Below are 16885 nucleotides of genomic sequence, written 5' to 3' on the forward strand. Positions count from 1 at the left end.
GTCATTTTTAGAGTCCTGTACTAATGTGCAAACTGAGGACTGCCTGCATTTTTAAAATGAATAAATATAGACTCAATGTGAGACCACAGATATGGGCTGGTTTTCTTTGGATTCTCTTAGCTCATTTGTTCTGCTATCTACATATTTGCTGTAAGAAAACAAAATAGTACAGTTAACATTCTATTTTGCAGTAGGCTAGAAAAGGTAGACATGATGATGGACAAATGAAATAAACTTGTGACTACTTGTCACAACTTCTGGAACATAATAGGCCCTAGATCAGTGCAAAGCATATCCAGGGTTTGATCATTTGTCTCTGCCTCCACTGTTCCCACTGTGGTCTGAGTCACCTTCATGTCTGCTGAATGGTTGCAGTGATCCTGTGAGGTCACCCTGCCTCTTCCTTGCCTCCCTGTAGGTTGCATTTAGTACATGGCACAGGCTTCCCAGTCCCTCAGAAAAAGCCAGAGGCTCTACACTGGGCTCAGGGTCTGTATTGATCTGGACCCTCATCTCCCACCATCCTCCCGCTGGCTTACTCCCTTCCATCTGCAATGACATCAGCCCTGTTTCTTGGACGTGCCAGTTACTCTTCAGCCCGAGAGACTTTCAAGGCCTTCCTTCTGCCTGGAATGCTCCTTCTGCAGGTACTCATGTGACTGATTCCTCTTCCCTGCTTCAAGTCTTTGCCCAAGTGAAGCCTGATAACTTTATTCATAATTTTAATCACCCCCACTGCAGCATCACTACAATCCCCTTATCCTGTTCCATTTTTTTTCCCACAGACTTTTCACCTTTAACATAATTTGTGGACTTACTGTCTTTTTGTTTATTGTCTCTCTTCCCTGCCGGGAGGTAAGCCTAATAAGTTTAGAGTTCTTTGATTTATTTACTAAATTTTCTCAAGGGCTTAGAACATTTCCTAGCATACATTATGTCCTCAGAAAATATTTCAGTTATGAATGTTTGAAAGAAGCTGTTGGTGGTGCTATTTGAAAATTATTTTCCATCTTGTACCATTCCAGCAGATTTGGCAGCATTTGTGATAGAAATCATGTCATATTTACTCATTGTAAAATTGCCTGGAATGCAGTATTGTAGTGCTGGCTTTCCCCCTGTAAATAGTTGATCTCTACACTTAAGAGCTGTAAGAAAGATCACAGGAAAAATATAGGAGCATTTAACAAAAGGAATTCAATCCAACATATATTCATGAAGTATTTACTATGTGCAGTGGTTTAAATTGAATGGTATTATGATTCCCTCAGGTTTTAACTAAGCTGTTTATTTCCATTGGAACCTGGTTTTCATGGAGTTTAATCTGACCTGCTTGACAGATAGCATTGGATACAATACCGATGGTGAACTTTTTGAGTTAGAGCTAACTGTCACAAAATTATTAGGATGTAACTAAAGGAGCCTGGCTTGGAGAATTTTGAGCATGACTTTACTAGCGTGTGAGATGAGTGCAATTGTGCGGTAGTTTGAGCATTCTTTGGCATTGCCTTTCTTTGGGATTGGAATGAAAAGTGACCTTTTCCAGTCCTGTGGCCACTGCTCAGTTTTCCAAACTTGCTGGCATATAGTGTGCAACTCCTTCACAGCATCATCTTTCAGGATTTGAAATAGCTCAACTGGATTTCCATCACCTCCACTAGCTTTGTTCGTAGTGATGTTTTCTAAGGCCCAGTTGACTTCACATTCCAAGATGTCTGGCTCTAGGTGAGTGATCACACCATCATGATTATCTTGATCGTGAAGATCTTTTTTGTACAGTTCTTCTGTGTATTCTTGCCACCTCTTCTTAATATCTTCTGCTTCTGTTAGGTCCACACCATTTCTGTCCTTTATCGAGCCCATCTTTGCATGAAATGTTCCCTTGGTATCTCTAATTTTCTTGAAGAGATCTCTTGTCTTTCCTATTCTGTTTTTTTCCTCTATTTCTTTGCATTGATCGCTGAGGAAGTCTTTCTTATCTCTCCTTGCTATTCTTTGGAACTCTGCATTCAGATGCTTATATCTTTCCTTTTCTCCTTTGCTTTTCACTTCTCTTCTTTTCACAGCTATTTGTAAGGCCTCCTCAGACAGCCATTTTGCTTTTTTGCATTTCTTTTCCATGGGGATGGTCTTGGTCCCTGTCTCCTGTACAATGTCACAAACCTCTGTCCATAGTTCATCAGGCACTCTATCTATCAGATCTAGTCCCTTAAATCTATTTCTCACCTTCACTGTATAATCATAAGGGATTTGATTTAGCTCATATCTGAATGGTCTAGTGGTTTTCCCTACATTCTTCAATTTAAGTCTGAATTTGGTAATAAGGAGTTCATGATCGGAGCCACAGTCAGCTCCTGGTCTTGTTTTTGCTGACTGTATAGAGCTTCTCCATCTTTGGCTGCAAAGAATATAATCAATTTGATTTCAATGTTGACCATCTGGTGATGTCCATGTGTAGTCTTCTCTTGTGTTGTTGGAAGAGGGTGTTTGCTATGACCAGTGCGTTCTCTTGGCAAAACTCTATTTGTCTTTTCCCTGCTTCATTCCGTGCTCCAAGGCCAAATTTGCCTGTTACTCCAGGTGTTTCTTGACTTCCTACTTTTGCATTCCAGTCCCCTATAATGAAAAGGACATCTTTTTTGGGTGTTAGTTCTAAAAGGTCTTGTAGGTCTTCATAGAATCGTTCAACTTCGGCTTCTACAGTGTTACTGGTTGGGGCATAGGCTTGGATTACTGTAATATTGAATGGTTTGTCTTAGAAACGAACAGAGATCATTCTGTCGTTTTTGAGACTGCATCCAGGTACTGCATTTCGGACTCTCTTGTTGACCATGATGTCTACTCCATTTCTTCTAAGGGATTTTTGCCCACAGTAGTAGATATAATGGCCATCTGAGTTAAATTCAACCATTCAAGTCCATTTTAGTTTGCTGATTCCTAGAATGTCTATGTTCCCGTGAACTTCCAGATGTTCAAACTGGTTTTAGAAAAGGCAGAGGAACCAGAGATCAAATTGCAAACATCCACTGGATCATGGAAACAGCAAGAGAGTTCCAGAAACACATATATTTCTGCTTCATTGACTATGTCAAAGCCTTTGACTGTGTGGATCACAATAAGCTGTGGAAAATTCTGAAAAAGATGGGAATACCAGACCACCTGACCTGCCTCTTGAGAAACCTGTATGCAGGTCAGGAAGCAACAGTTAGAACTGGCCATGGAACAACAGACTGGTTCCAAATAGGAAAAGGAGTACGTCAAGGTTGTATATTGTCACCCTGCTTATTTAACTTCTATGCAGAGTACATCATGAGGAACGCTGGGCTGGAAGAAGCACAAGCTGGAATCAAGATTGCCGGGAGAAATATCAATAACCTCAGATATGCAGATGACACCACCCTTATGGCAGAAAGTGAAGAGGAACTCAAAAGCCTCTTGATGAAAGTGAAAGAGGAGAGTGAAAGAGTTGGCTTGAAGCTCAACATTCAGAAAACTAAGATCATGGCTTCTGGTCCCATCACTTCATGGGAAATAGATGGGGGAAACAGTGGAAACAGTGTCAGACTTTATATTTTTGGGCTCCAAAATCACTGCAGATGCTGATTGCAGCCATTAAATTAAAAGACGCTTACTCTTTGGAAGGAAAGTTATGACCAACCTAGACAGCACATTCAAAAGCAGAGACATTACTTTGCCAATCAAAGTCCATATAGTCAAGGCTATGTTTTTTCCCGTGGTCATGTATGGATGTGAGAGTTGGACTGTGAAGAAAGCTGATTGCCGAAGAGTTGATGCTTTGGAACTGTGGTGCTGGAGAAGACTCTTGAGAGTCCCTTGGACTACAAGGAGATCCAACCAGTCCATTCTAAAGGTATCGGTCCTGGGTGTTCATTGGACAGACTTATGCTAAAGCTGAAACTCCAATGCTTTGGCCACCTCATGCGACGAGTTGACTTAATGGAAAAGACTCTGATGCTGGGAGGTATTGGGGGCAGGAGGAGAAAGGGACGGCAGAGAATGAGATGGCTGGATGGTATCACCTACTCGATGGACATGCGTTTCACTGGAAAGGACTCTGATGCTGGGAGGGATTGGGGGCAGGAGGAGAAGGGGATGACAGAGAATGAGATGGCTGGATGGCATCACCGAATCGATGGACATGAGTTTGAGTGAACTCCGGGAGTTGGTGATGGACAAGGAGGTGTGGCATGCTGTGATTCATGGAGTCGCAAAGAGTCGGACATGACTGACTGAACTGAACTGAACTAAATGAGAGTATCAGTTACGGAAGGCTTAAACCTGGATAAACATTTTGTGAGATAAGCCTATTCAGAGCCTAGGGGAAGTCCTTGGTGTGATGAGGGACTTTCTAATGACCAGAATTATTAAGAGCATTTTTTGACTTTTCAAGAGTCCAGTATGTTTGGATAGCTTAGATTGTATATGGAAAAAGTTGTAATCTAATTTTTATGGTGTTTATGTGGAAATGGGGGGGGGGATGAAGGACTGAGTTGCGTTTTTTCAGTGATCCAACGTTTACTTGTGATACATTAAAATTTCTCATGAATGTGGTAGGATCAGTGATTTTCCCCAATAACGCCCTATTTCCTGGCACATGTAACTATGAAATCATTTAATGGGATCCTAAAATGCTCACCTTAATTTGGGAAATTAAATAGTCTCTTGGCAGTTTTAGAAAGCAACTCTAGTTGTCAGCAAGGCAGTTCATGTTTCTGAGTAATCGTAAAGTGGATTACGATAAATAATCATTTATTGTATATGTTTGCCGGGCACCGTGTTAGACACTGTATACTCTCACAATCACATAAATGAATGCATAGTAACACTTGAGGAGACTGACGGCAGGAAAATAGTGCCATAGGAACACAAAACAAGGGAACTGCCATAGCCTGGTGGGTCAGGGAAGGCTACCCTCTGGAAGAGATGTTTGAATTGGTATTTGAAAGATGATTGTCTTAGCGAGAGGGTGGAGAATGGGTTTAATGACAAGAGTCATGCAGGAGTATAGGAATGAAGGAAGGTTCGTAGGAAGATATGTTGGGCTTGCATAGACCATGCAGTGCAAAGCCTTTTAGGCTAGAGGTTGCTTTTGGTCTTTTTCCTTAGACCAGTGAGAAGCCAGTAAAAGGTTGTAAGCCAGGAAACAGCATGGTTGGGCTGATGGTGAGACTTCAAGGTGAAGCACTGTGGTAAGGGAGTCTACAGTGTGGAAAGCTGTTCTGAAGATTTTGAAGATGTCTAGGTAAGAGCTGATTGTAGCTAGGGTGGTGAGAGAGTAATGGAGTCGAAAGATATTGATGGTGCGGATGTCATAGGACTTGGAGGCTGTATGCTGGATGTCTGTCTTACTTAAGCCCTGCCATTTATCTAATTGTTCATGAAGTTTCTTCTAAAAGATTTCTTTATTCACAATTCATTATTCAGAATCTTATAAAATAAGATTAGTAATTTTGTTTCTTCATGTTTGTTTTGGGATTGGTGTTCAGTTCAGTTCAGTCGCTCAGTCGTGTCCGACTCTCCGCGACCCCATGAATCACAGCACGCCAGGCCTCCCTGTCCATCACCAACTCCCGGAGTACACTCAAACTCATGTCCACAGAGTCGGTGACGCCATCCAGCCATCTCATTCTCCGTCGTCCCCTTCTTCTCCTGCCCCCAACCTTTCCCAGCATCAGAGTCTTTTGCAGTGAGTCAACTCGTCGCATGAGGTGGCCCAAGTATTGCAGCTTCAGCTTTAGCATCAGTCCCTCCAATGAACATCGAGGATTGATCTCCTCTAGAATGGACTGGTTGGATCTCCTTGCAGTATAAGGAACTCTCAAGAGTCTTCTCCAACACCACAGTTCAAAAGCAGCGATTCTTCGGCGATCAGCTGTCTTCACAGTCCAACTCTCACATCCATACATGACGACGGGAAAAACCATTGCCTTGACTAGACGGACCTTGGTTGGCAAAGTAATGTCTCTGCTTTTTAATATACTATCAAGGTTGGTCATAACTTTCCTTCCAAGGAGCAAGCGTCTTTTAATTTCATGGCTGCAATCAGCATCTGCAGTGATTTTGGAGCCCAAAAAAATAAAGTCTGACACTGTTTCCACTGTTTTTCCATCTATTTCCCATGAAGTGATGGGACCAGATGCCATGATCTTTGTTTTCTGAATGTTGAGCTTCAAGCCAACCTTTTCACTCTCCTCTTTCACTTTCATCAAGAGGCTTTTGAGTTCCTCTTCACTTTCTGCCATAAGGGTGGTGTCATCTGCATATCTGAGGTTATTGATATTTCTCCCAGCAATCTTGATTCCAGCTTGTGCTTCTTCCAGCCCAGCGTTCCTCATGATGTACTCTGCATATAAGTTAAATAAGCAAGGTGACAATATACAACCTTGACGTACACCTTTTCCTATTTGGAACCAGTCTGTTGTTCCATGTCCAGTTCTAACTGTTGCTTCCTGACCTGCATACAGGTTTCTCAAGAGGCAGGTCAGGTGGTCTGGTATTCCCATCTCTTTCAGAATGTTCCACAGTTTATTGTGATCGACACAGTCAAAGGCTTTGGCATAGTCAATGAAGCAGAAATAGATGTTTTTCTGAAACTCTCTTGCTTTCTCCATGATCCAGCGGATGTTGGCAATTTGATCTCTGGTGCCTCTGCCTTTTATAAAACCTGCTTGAACATCTGGGAGTTCATGGTTTACATACTGCTGAAGCCTGGCTTGGAGAATTTTGAGCATGACTTTACTAGCGTGTGAGATGAGTGCAATTGTGCGGTAGTTTGAACATTCTTTGGCATTGCCTTTCTTTGGGATTGGAACAAAGACTGACCTCTTCCAGTCCTGTGGCCACTGCTGAGTTTTCCAAATCTGCTGGCATATTGAGTGCAGCACTTTCACAGCATCATCTTTCAAGACTTGATATAGCTCAACTGGAATTCCATCACCTCCACTAGCTTTGTTAGTAGTGATGCTTTCTAAGGCCCACTTGACTTCACATTCCAAGATGTCTGGCTCTAGGTCAGTGATCACGTTATCGTGACTATCTTGGTCGTGAAGATCTTTTTTGTACAGTTCTTCTGTGTATTTGTGCCACCTCTTCTTAATATCTTCTGCTTCTGTTAGGTCCATCCCATTTCTGTCCTTTATCGAGCCCATCTTTGCATGAAATGTTCCCTTGGAATCTCTAATTTTCTTGAAGAGGTCTCTTGTTTTTCCTATTCTGTTGTTTTCCTCTATTTCTTTGCGTTGATCACTGAGGAAGTCTTTCTTATCTCTCCTTGCTATTCTTTGGAACTCTGCATTCAGATGCTTATATCTTTCCTTTTCTCCTTTGCTTTTCGCCTCTCTTCTTTTCACAGCTATTTGTAAGGCCTCCTCAGACAGCCATTTCGCTCTTTTGCATTTCTTTTCCATGGGGATGGTCTTGGTCCCTGTCTCCTGTACAATGTCACGAACCTCCGTCCATAGTTCATCAGGCACTCTATCAATCAGATCTAGTCCCTTAAATCTATTTTTCACTTCCACTGTATAATCATAAGGGATTTCATTGAGGTCATATCTGAATGGTCTAGTGGTTTTCCCTACTTTCTTCAATTTAAGTCTGAATTTTGCAATAAGGAGTTCATGATCTGAGCCACAGTCAGCTCCTGGTCTTGTTTTCGCTAACTGTATACAGCTTCTCCATCTTTGGTTGCAAAGAATATAATCAATCTGATTCTGGTGTTGACCATCTGGTGATGTCCATGTGTAGAGTCTTCTCTTGTGTAGGTTCAAGTATTTCTGGAAACAGCAAGATATTAGTGTCTTCTAAGGCGAGTCATTCATGATTGAGTAGTTAACAGACTTTGAAATTAAAAAAAGTGAAATAACAAAACAGAAGAACAGTTCGTTTTTGTAGAAATTTTTCCTGCAATGTGATTTCTTGTGAGTTGAATCAAAATCTGTTGCCCTAGGTGCTGGGAACTCAAAAAACAAAGTATACCAAAAGGTGGTGTGTATTGAAGGGTGATTTTAGTTTTTACAGGTTGAGGCACACCAATGGCACATGCAACCAAAATATGAACACAAGAAAGGATAGTTAAGTTAGCAGTCTGGACCCCAAGGCCTGGGTAGCAAAGACTGATTTGGAAGATGCTTTATGACCCCCAAAGTCATATTTTAATGTATCCTTATTGTTCTGTTACCTGAGCAGTGTTAGCTATCTGGATCCAATCAATATCAGGCACTGTTTAATCTTTCTTTTTGTTTAGACTTTATGTGTGAGTGTGTGTACCAATATCATACACATACGTATGTGTTGACCATAGCCAGATTTATTGTACATTGGTTATAAGAATTAAAAATAAAGCTATTTGTCAAAACTTTTCAAATGCATAGTCAGGCTCTCAAACCTCAGTAGTTCTGGAGAAAAACCGTGCATTGAGATGAATGATGGGTTAATTAAAGGGACTTTGAAGGTGTTTGTGAATTGGTCTTTGATCCATCATGCTCAGTATATTTTTGTTTTTGTCAAAAAGGAACCTTTGCTTACAGCAATTAAAATAGAAACAGCTCCCAGATAAACTGGAGAAAATCTTATTGTGTGTGTCAAGCTAGGTTCTATCCATCAAGGTTGTGTCATGGTTGAAAGTTGTGGTCATAGGCCGTTTTGTTGGTGGTGTGGTGGACCTCCCTGAATTCAATGTTATTTCATGACTAGGTACTACATCACACAATGTTGAGGTACTAAATCGGAAGGAAACTGCACAGTGAGCTGGTTTTATTGGTTTGATAGAGTAGTTCAGTACTGTGCTCCTTTCCCTTATATAAGTTGGCTTGTACCACATCCCGATGAGCATCTCTACATGTGCTCTCATTTCCAGTTCTGTACAAAATCCATTATGTATTTTAACATTCGACTGTTACTGATTGCCTGTAAACTCTTATAAAAGACTTATCACATCTTTTCTAGGATCAGTGTCCTTTTTGGGACCCATCCTTTTTGGAATCTCCCTCATACTTGAGCACTTGTTAGAAATGCAGAATCTACCCAAGACCCGTGAGTGAGAGGATGCATGTTAAAGCTAGAGAAGAACATCTTTAGATAACAGAAGTGGTAAAAGTCACTTCAGCCTTTAAAGAACCAATGTGGGTCGCGGACTTTCAGATAAATTAGGTTTCATGACCAATGCTTGGAGATAAGTATAATCAGCCCTTTGTGAGTGACAGGTTAGTTGAGCTTCATTTTCTGCAACTGTTTGTATGAATGATCAGTATATTGCTGGAATGTTGGGAGGATTAAATTAATGCCAGGACTGGTATACGCTATATTTTTGGTAAATATGATATGCCTTCTCTTCTTTTGGAGCTTACTGGGTAGCACTGTTTATTCTTACCTGCCCTGTACCTTGTTGTATTTTCTTATTCTCATTCCTAAAATGTATTTAATTAGTCCACTGCAGTAATTACTTACTAAGTGGTATTTATTAAAGATTTCTGACTGCATGGGCTCTTTGTTGAGGCACACAGGCTTTTCTTCTTGCAGTGCATGGGCTTCTCTAATTGTAGCACATAGGCTTAGTTGCCTGTGACATGCGGGATCTTAGTTCTCCCACCAGGGATCAAACCTGTATCCTCTGCATTGGAAGGTGGATACTTAACCATTGGCCACCAGGGAAGACCCCTAACTGGTATTTAGATCACCTCTAGTAAGTCTGTCTTACCCAAGAGTGTAGTTTCCATGCTGGAGTTCGCTCCACAGAGGCAGTGAGACAAGATAGCAAAGACATTGGGGATTTGGGAAGGCATTGAACACATCAGCACAATTCAGTACTTTGTTATTAACACCACCTTTTTGGCAAACACAATGTATCTTTGATCTTGCAGATTATATAAGCAACAAAGATACTTCATTATTTTTTATTATAGCCATGCTGAACGTGAAGTAATCTTCAGATGTACTCATTATATGAAAATAAGGCTTTTTTTTTTTAAAGCAGTTGACTTTTGAAATACAACAATTGAATGCTCACTGGAAATTAATGAGCACTGGGGGGATAGTTGGAAGGTAATTTTTAAGAGATTGGACTTGACTATGACCGATGCTATGAGCCAGCTATTAGGTACTGCTGCTACCACGCAGGAAATAAAGCAAGCACATGGCTGTGATAAAGGTTTTTAAATTAGAGCTGTACTTTTCCAGTGGATATAGCGTTTTCTTCAGGTACCAAAAGGGCTTGTTTTCTGCTTTTGCATATTTGTCACATTACCTCTTCTCTACCGTCTACCATGGTGAGGGTCTTCTAGTGTGTACTCGTATCCCCTTTTCACCTTGATTCTAATTAAAAGGGTTGATGAGTATATTTGTTTGTTTTTGTTTCTCTGTTAGGTATACTGTTTCTTTGAGATGGAAATATCAAAATTTAAATGGTTAGTCTTTTTAGGTATTTATCACATGTGTGTGTTAGTCGCTCAATCGTGTCCAACTCTTTGCGACCCCACGGACTATAGCCCACCAGGCTTCTCTGTCCATGGAATTCTCCAGGCAAGAATACTGGAGTGGATTGCCATTCCCTTCTCCAGAGGAACTTCCCAACCCAGGAATCGAACCCTGGTCTCCTGCATGGCAGGCAGATTCTTTACCATTAGAACCTGTTAAATTGAGATATTTTGTTAAAAAATGATAATGCTATCTCCCATTTCTTTTTGATGTAGGGCCTTTTGTATGTCCGTCACTGTGTAAATTTATCTCACTTCTCTCCTTGCTTTGTGAATGGCAGAACTGGAATAGGAACCCAGCTATTGCGAATTCTAAAGCCTATTCTTGTTGTGCTCATACCGCCTGTACTGAGTCATCCTGTGGATCATCCTTCCCTTGTACAGTTTTTCCTGTAATTCTGTGAACATAATTGATTGGAAACCAAGTGTTGGATCTCAGAGGACTGAACTAACGAATCACTTCTCTGTACATTTTTAAGCAATCCAGGATTATTTCACAGATGATCAAGTTGCCAGTGTGTGGTTGAACTAAGATGATTTTTTGGGTTGATTTGAACCCAGAAGCTCTGTTATTGACCTGTTTTCCTGAGTCAGTTTTGGAACAATGTGATTGTGTGCCTGCTAGTAGACTCTGTTCTATTTTTGATGATACTTGATGTCCTAGGAATATGTCAGACCATTTCTTGATAATTTTGATGATTTAAAGCAGTGTGTAAGAACTCTAACTTAGAAATCCTGTATTTTACCATTTTGTATTCAGGTTGCCTCTGTTGATTGCATAAAGCTGTTAATTGTCTTCAGTGGTAGTAACTTCTTCCGACTCCCGCCACTCAGTTATCTCTTTTTAGTAAATAAAAATGTTCTAGGAATTGATTGTGTGACTTTTGGAAGGACAGTTCTTAGATTCATTTTGCTCTGATTTTTAGATCTGATTTAGGGTGTGTCATGTCAAATTTCACTTTTTTCCTCTTTTTCTCCCTTTTGCAGGATGATGAAGTGGTCCTACAGTGTACCGCAACCATCCACAAAGAACAACAGAAACTATGTTTGGCAGCAGAAGGATTTGGCAACAGACTTTGCTTCTTGGAGTCCACTTCGAATTCCAAGGTGAGATAAAACCTTTTCAGTCCATTCAAACATTCAGGTTTTACTAGTGGCATTGAAGTTATTTATGGACACTCTTCTGTTTTCTGCAGAACACATCAGCTAAAGGAAAGTGAACAGTGTTTTCACTATCCATTAAGCACATTTCGATTGAGACCGTAATCCATGTAAATAACTAAGATGCAGTTGTTAACAGGAACAGAGTCTTTTTCCTCCCAGTGCTATTTATATCCCAGGGGAAAAGTAAACATGTTAATAATTTCAGAACCAATAAGGGCTCTGAATTAAAGCAGAGTGACAGGGTGGAGAGTGCTGAGGTAAGGACTCACCCTTTTGCAAAGAGTATGGAGGGAAGGCCATTCTCAGACAGTGACGTCTGAGCTGAATGAAGTGAGAAAGGGAGAAGTAGTATGTTCCTGACCATTCTGGAAAGAGGGACCAGGCAATGCAAGGGCCCCTCATTAGGAATGTGCTTACAATCTCTTGAAGGAAGGACCAATAGGCACTGCAGCTCTGGTACCATGAATGGGGCCACTAGTGAGGGGAGGTGAAGGGCCTACCAGCCCTTGGTTAGTATTGGATTGACCAAAAGGTTTGGGTTTTTATGTTACATCTTATGGGAAAACCCAGACAAACTTATTGGCCAACCCCATAGTTGATATTCTTTCCTAGTAAGAAAGGAGGCCATTGGATCAGGTGAGCAATGCAATTCTGTGTAATATTTAAAAGATTGATTTGACTTTTTTGTGGATTCGAGCAGGGGTCACCAACACCTGGTCTGCAGACCAGTCTGTGGCCTCTTAGGAAGCTGGGCTTCACCGCAAGAGGTGAGTGGTGGGTGAGCTAGCTAAGCTTCATCTACCCCTCCCCATTGCCTGCACTACCACCCGAACCATCCCTGCCCCTTCGTTGGTGGAAAAATTGTCTTCCGTGAGACCGGTCCCGGGTGCCAAAAAGGTTAGGGACCACTGGATTAGAGAATGTGGAAAGATTAAGATTAAAAGCGTGAAGAGCAGTGGAAGATGCCTGCAGAAGTTTGCAGGGCAACTGCTGGGTCTGCTGATGGTGAGGAAACCTAGTGAGGGATTGGGAATATGCTTGGAGGATTTAGAGGGTGTGCTGATAGATCAGAGTGTATAGAATAAAGGAAAGAGGAAAGGCAGGTATCTCTGCAGGTAGAAAATCAACCAGAAAACAGTTTATTAATCTTTTGGGTAGCACGTTTTAGTTTACAGAGTCATTTGACATGCATGATCGCATCTGATTGTCACAATAAAAGTATGTTATGCATAGTTATTGCTGTTCTGTTCACTGTACACTTGAGGGCATGGATGGCTGAGAGAGGACAGGTATTAGACCAGAGGCTTCCTGTGACTTGATGCCACAGCATTGACAATGGCAAATTTTCACACTTAACACCTCAGTCTTTTGATTTGAATCCCTGATTCTTTTTTTTTTTTTTTTTTTAGCACAGGCCCATGATTCTTTATTTCCTGGGTCTGTGACCCACATCTAATCTGGTCGAGTAACTGTAAACACTGCCAGAACACCCAGAGTACTCCTACAGAAGCAGGTGGTCACTGAGCACGAGAGGAGCCGGGTAACGTCTCCTGGGAGTTGTAGGCTGACGGCCGCGGGTGTTTGCCCAACCTCCTTGAGAGGCCTGCAGGATGCTGCGCCACATAGATTGAGCCTGCAACAGCTACTGCAAGACCGTGATCGGAAAACACAAATCTGACCTTGCTTTCTTGCTTGGAATCATTTGGCAAGGACGAGTTCTCATCACTCCAAGGATAAATTCATAGTCCTAAAGTAACATTCAGTGTCTTTTTCATCATGATTTAGTACCCGTGGTAGCCTTCAGTTCAGTTCAGTTGCTCAGTCGTGTCCGACTCTTTGCGACCCCATGAATCACAGCACGCCAGGCCTCCCTGTCCATCACCAACTCCTGGAGTTCACTCAGACTCATGTCCATTGAGTCGGTGATGCCATCCAGCCATCTCATTCTCTGTCGTCCCCTTCTCCTCCTGCCCCCAATCCCTCCCAGCATCAGAGTCTTTTCCAGTGAGTCAACTCGTCGTATGAAGTGGCCAAAGTATTGGAGTTTGAGCTTTAGCATCAGTCCTTCCAATGAATAATACCCAGGACTGATCTCCTTTAGAATGGACTGGTTGGATCTCCTTGCAAATTTCCTAATTAGTCTTAAAGACAATTCTGGACGCTTCCTCCGAGAAAGGGGCTTGCTTTGGACCTCTCTTTTCTGTGCTTCCACAGCACTACCTTACAATTCTCTAATATCATTTACAAGCATCGCTAGGTTTCCCGAGCACTTACGTGGTCGTTCTAGCCTAAACTATTTACCCTCACCAGCTCGTTAATTTTCACACAACTGTCTGAGATGGTTGCTATCAGTCTCATTCTGCAGATGAGGAAACTGGCCTAGAGACGTTCGTTCACTACTCAGGGACAGTCTCCCACTAGACTACGAGTTCCAGGCTGGCACCGAAGGACCAGCTATTTGCTTTTCCGCCGGCCATGCCCAGGGGCGGGGTCTGGTGCCGCCGCCACATTCCATGGTGCTTTGTGCGCCAGCGATGCCATTGGCTCGGCCAGTCGGCTCATTTTTAAAAGTGAGGCGCCAAGTGGTTGGTCAGTTTCCTGGGCTTGGGACAGAGAGCAGGCCTGCGACTGGAAGGCTTGGGCCAGTGCGGGGCAGACACCACGGTCAGTCATGGCCCCTGGGTGACAGCGCCCCCCGCGGGCATGCCAGCACCCGGCAGGGGAGGAGGGCACCCAAGTCCACGCCAGCCGCGGAGCCCCTCCATGCCCCACGGCATGCGAGTCCGCGACCCGGCCCTCCCAAGGGACAGTCACGGCGTTCCAGCCAAACCCATCCGAGAAGAAGAAAGACGAAAAGGGGAAGAACATCCAGGTGGTGGCGACACGCAGGTAGGGCGAGCTTGCAGGGTTCCGAGCCCAGGGCTTTGCTGCCGGGCTCCTTCCTGCACAGTGCGAGGAGAGGGATTTTGTTTGCAATTTTCTGAAGGAACCAGACCTTCCTGTGTCAGAGTTTCCTGCGTTAATCAATTCCTGAAGTGCAGTTTTACTTTCTGCTGCTAACGACTTTTCTTTCAATATCATATTAGACATCTGAGAAACAAGTGTAGACACATTTCCTGGAATTGATGTGAGAGATCCAAGTGCTGCTGCAGTAATAGTGTCTAATGCAGAGACACTGGATGTCAGCAGGGTACCAAAAGAAGTCTTGTGAATTTCTAGCATGGCCTTTTGTTTCCTGCTGCCATCCTTGATTAATTTTTCCATATTATTAAACAGACTATTCAAGTTTTTGCCAAAAACATCTTGAGCTTCTGCGTTATGCTGATCAACTGCCTTCTTATGATCCAGTTTAGAATGGAGACCAAATATATCTTTTGTAGTTTCTTCAACTGTGTTAAGCAACCTGTTGGCAGCATCATGAAGTCTCTCAGTACTTTCCAAAGCTGAGGTGATATACTCTTCTTCAACAAGCTGTAGTTTCGTTTCCTGCAAATGTTTTTGAGTGGTTTCCAGTTCCTGTGTCTTACTTTGCAGGTCAGATTTGCACTGGTTAAGTTCATTTTTACTATCCATAAACAATTTTATAACCCTATTTAGCTCTTCCTCAACAGCAGCAATTTTTTCAACCATTTCTACAATTTCTTCCTCATGAACAGTTAGTTTTCCACTCATAGCTCTAAAATTTTCTTCAGAAATGTACACTCCATTTTTTTCATGAGTTGCACAAGATCCCGTTTCAGACGCTCTATCTCTTCTGTATATTCCTTAATCAGAGCTTTCTTGGTGAGTCTGTGGTTAACCTCAGGCTTATTGAGTATGTTCTTTGCTCTATGAGCATATTCCAGTGTACTGTTTTCTCCAGATTGAGAGATGCAGGAGAAACTGTTGCAATGATAAATGTTCTTGTACATCTCCCAAGAGAGTTCTGGAGGATTCTAGTCAGTTTAGATTCTCGATAAGGAACATGAGGTGTAATAATCTCATGTAATAAATAACCTCAAGAGCAGTAAAAACACTTCCCAGAGTCCACAGGGACTGATTGATATTTCCAGCTTCCTGAGCTCTCTTGTCAACTGCTCCAGAATGGCCAGTGTTCTCACTGCCTGCAAGATCAACCAAGTTCAACTTGCCAATTTTAGCAAGCTCCTCTCCATCGACTGTAGTTACTTTCATATGTATTGTAACAGAGAAAACTGAGTGGGATCGAGTAGAGTAGGCATTCATCAATGTTGCTGCGGCTGTCCTTTTTGCTGCCCCCTTCTCCAGAATTTGATAGACTTCATCCTTGTTGTGTACTTTAATTTCTTCTAAACCTTCGAGTGTCACTCCCCTCTTGTTAACGGGGATCATCAAACATCTGCAGTCTCTCAGAAACATCAGAAGACGGATTAAGCAGATCAAAGAGCTCTTCATTATAGATTTCCAGTAGCGACACTTTCACTGAAAATTCAGTACCATTATCAGTAAGTTTCTCAAAAATCTGATGAAGAATACATGGAATTATACCAGCCAAAGGATCCTCCTCCCAAGTATACTCTTTATTAGGGGTCCTTTCACCTTCCATTGTAAAGGTTTTTCCAGTACCGGTTTGGCCATATGCAAAATTAGTGCAATTATAGCCCATAATAACTTCATCTAGAATTGGACAAACAACACTTGGGTAAACATCAATTTGTTTAGTATTTGCTCCAAAAAACGTATCAAAAGTGTGTTTTCCTTGAGCTTTTGTCCACCAGTCCTCCATTCCGAACACTAACTTCCTTCCACACATGATCACATTCTACTACCGAATGGGCATTAGCTTTCTGCTCTGCCAAAGTGAATGGTCCCCATCTCACCACTACCTGGATGCTCCCCCCCACCCCCCACCCTCCCACAGGTGAACTTGGCTGAGACGCCATGACCGCCCCCCAAGAAGGCCAGGCCATGGACCCAGGCGCCGTGGGGCGCGGAGCGGCCTAGCGGCCGGTGCAGACCCTGGAGCCCCGCCCCTTCCCCTGCTGGGCGCCTGGGCGCCCACGGAAATTGCCGTCGCCCAGGAATCGTGACCGACCGCGGCCCCTACCGTGCACCAGCCCGAGCCCCGCAGCCACAAACCCAGTCTCCATCCCAAGCCCAGGAAACCCGAATCCCTGATTCTTAATGACACAGTACCCCTTTGATTATTCCGTAAACAATGGAACAATGTCTATATATGATTTATTAAAATAATTTAGTGCCAAGTCACTTACTAA

At 42.6% G+C, this 16885-nt stretch overlaps 1 pseudogene; it reads right to left on the reverse strand.

Moving 5' to 3' along the window:
- Positions 1-14105: 14105 nt before the first annotated feature.
- Positions 14106-16552, reverse strand: LOC148775932 (kinesin-like protein KIF11 pseudogene; annotated as a pseudogene).
- Between the last annotated feature and the right edge of the window lie 333 nt (positions 16553-16885).

This window comes from Moschus berezovskii, chromosome 12 (assembly GCF_049115385.1).
Source record: "Moschus berezovskii isolate FMDL1 chromosome 12, NW_MosBer_1.0, whole genome shotgun sequence".
Classification (NCBI taxonomy): Eukaryota; Metazoa; Chordata; class Mammalia; order Artiodactyla; family Moschidae; genus Moschus; species Moschus berezovskii.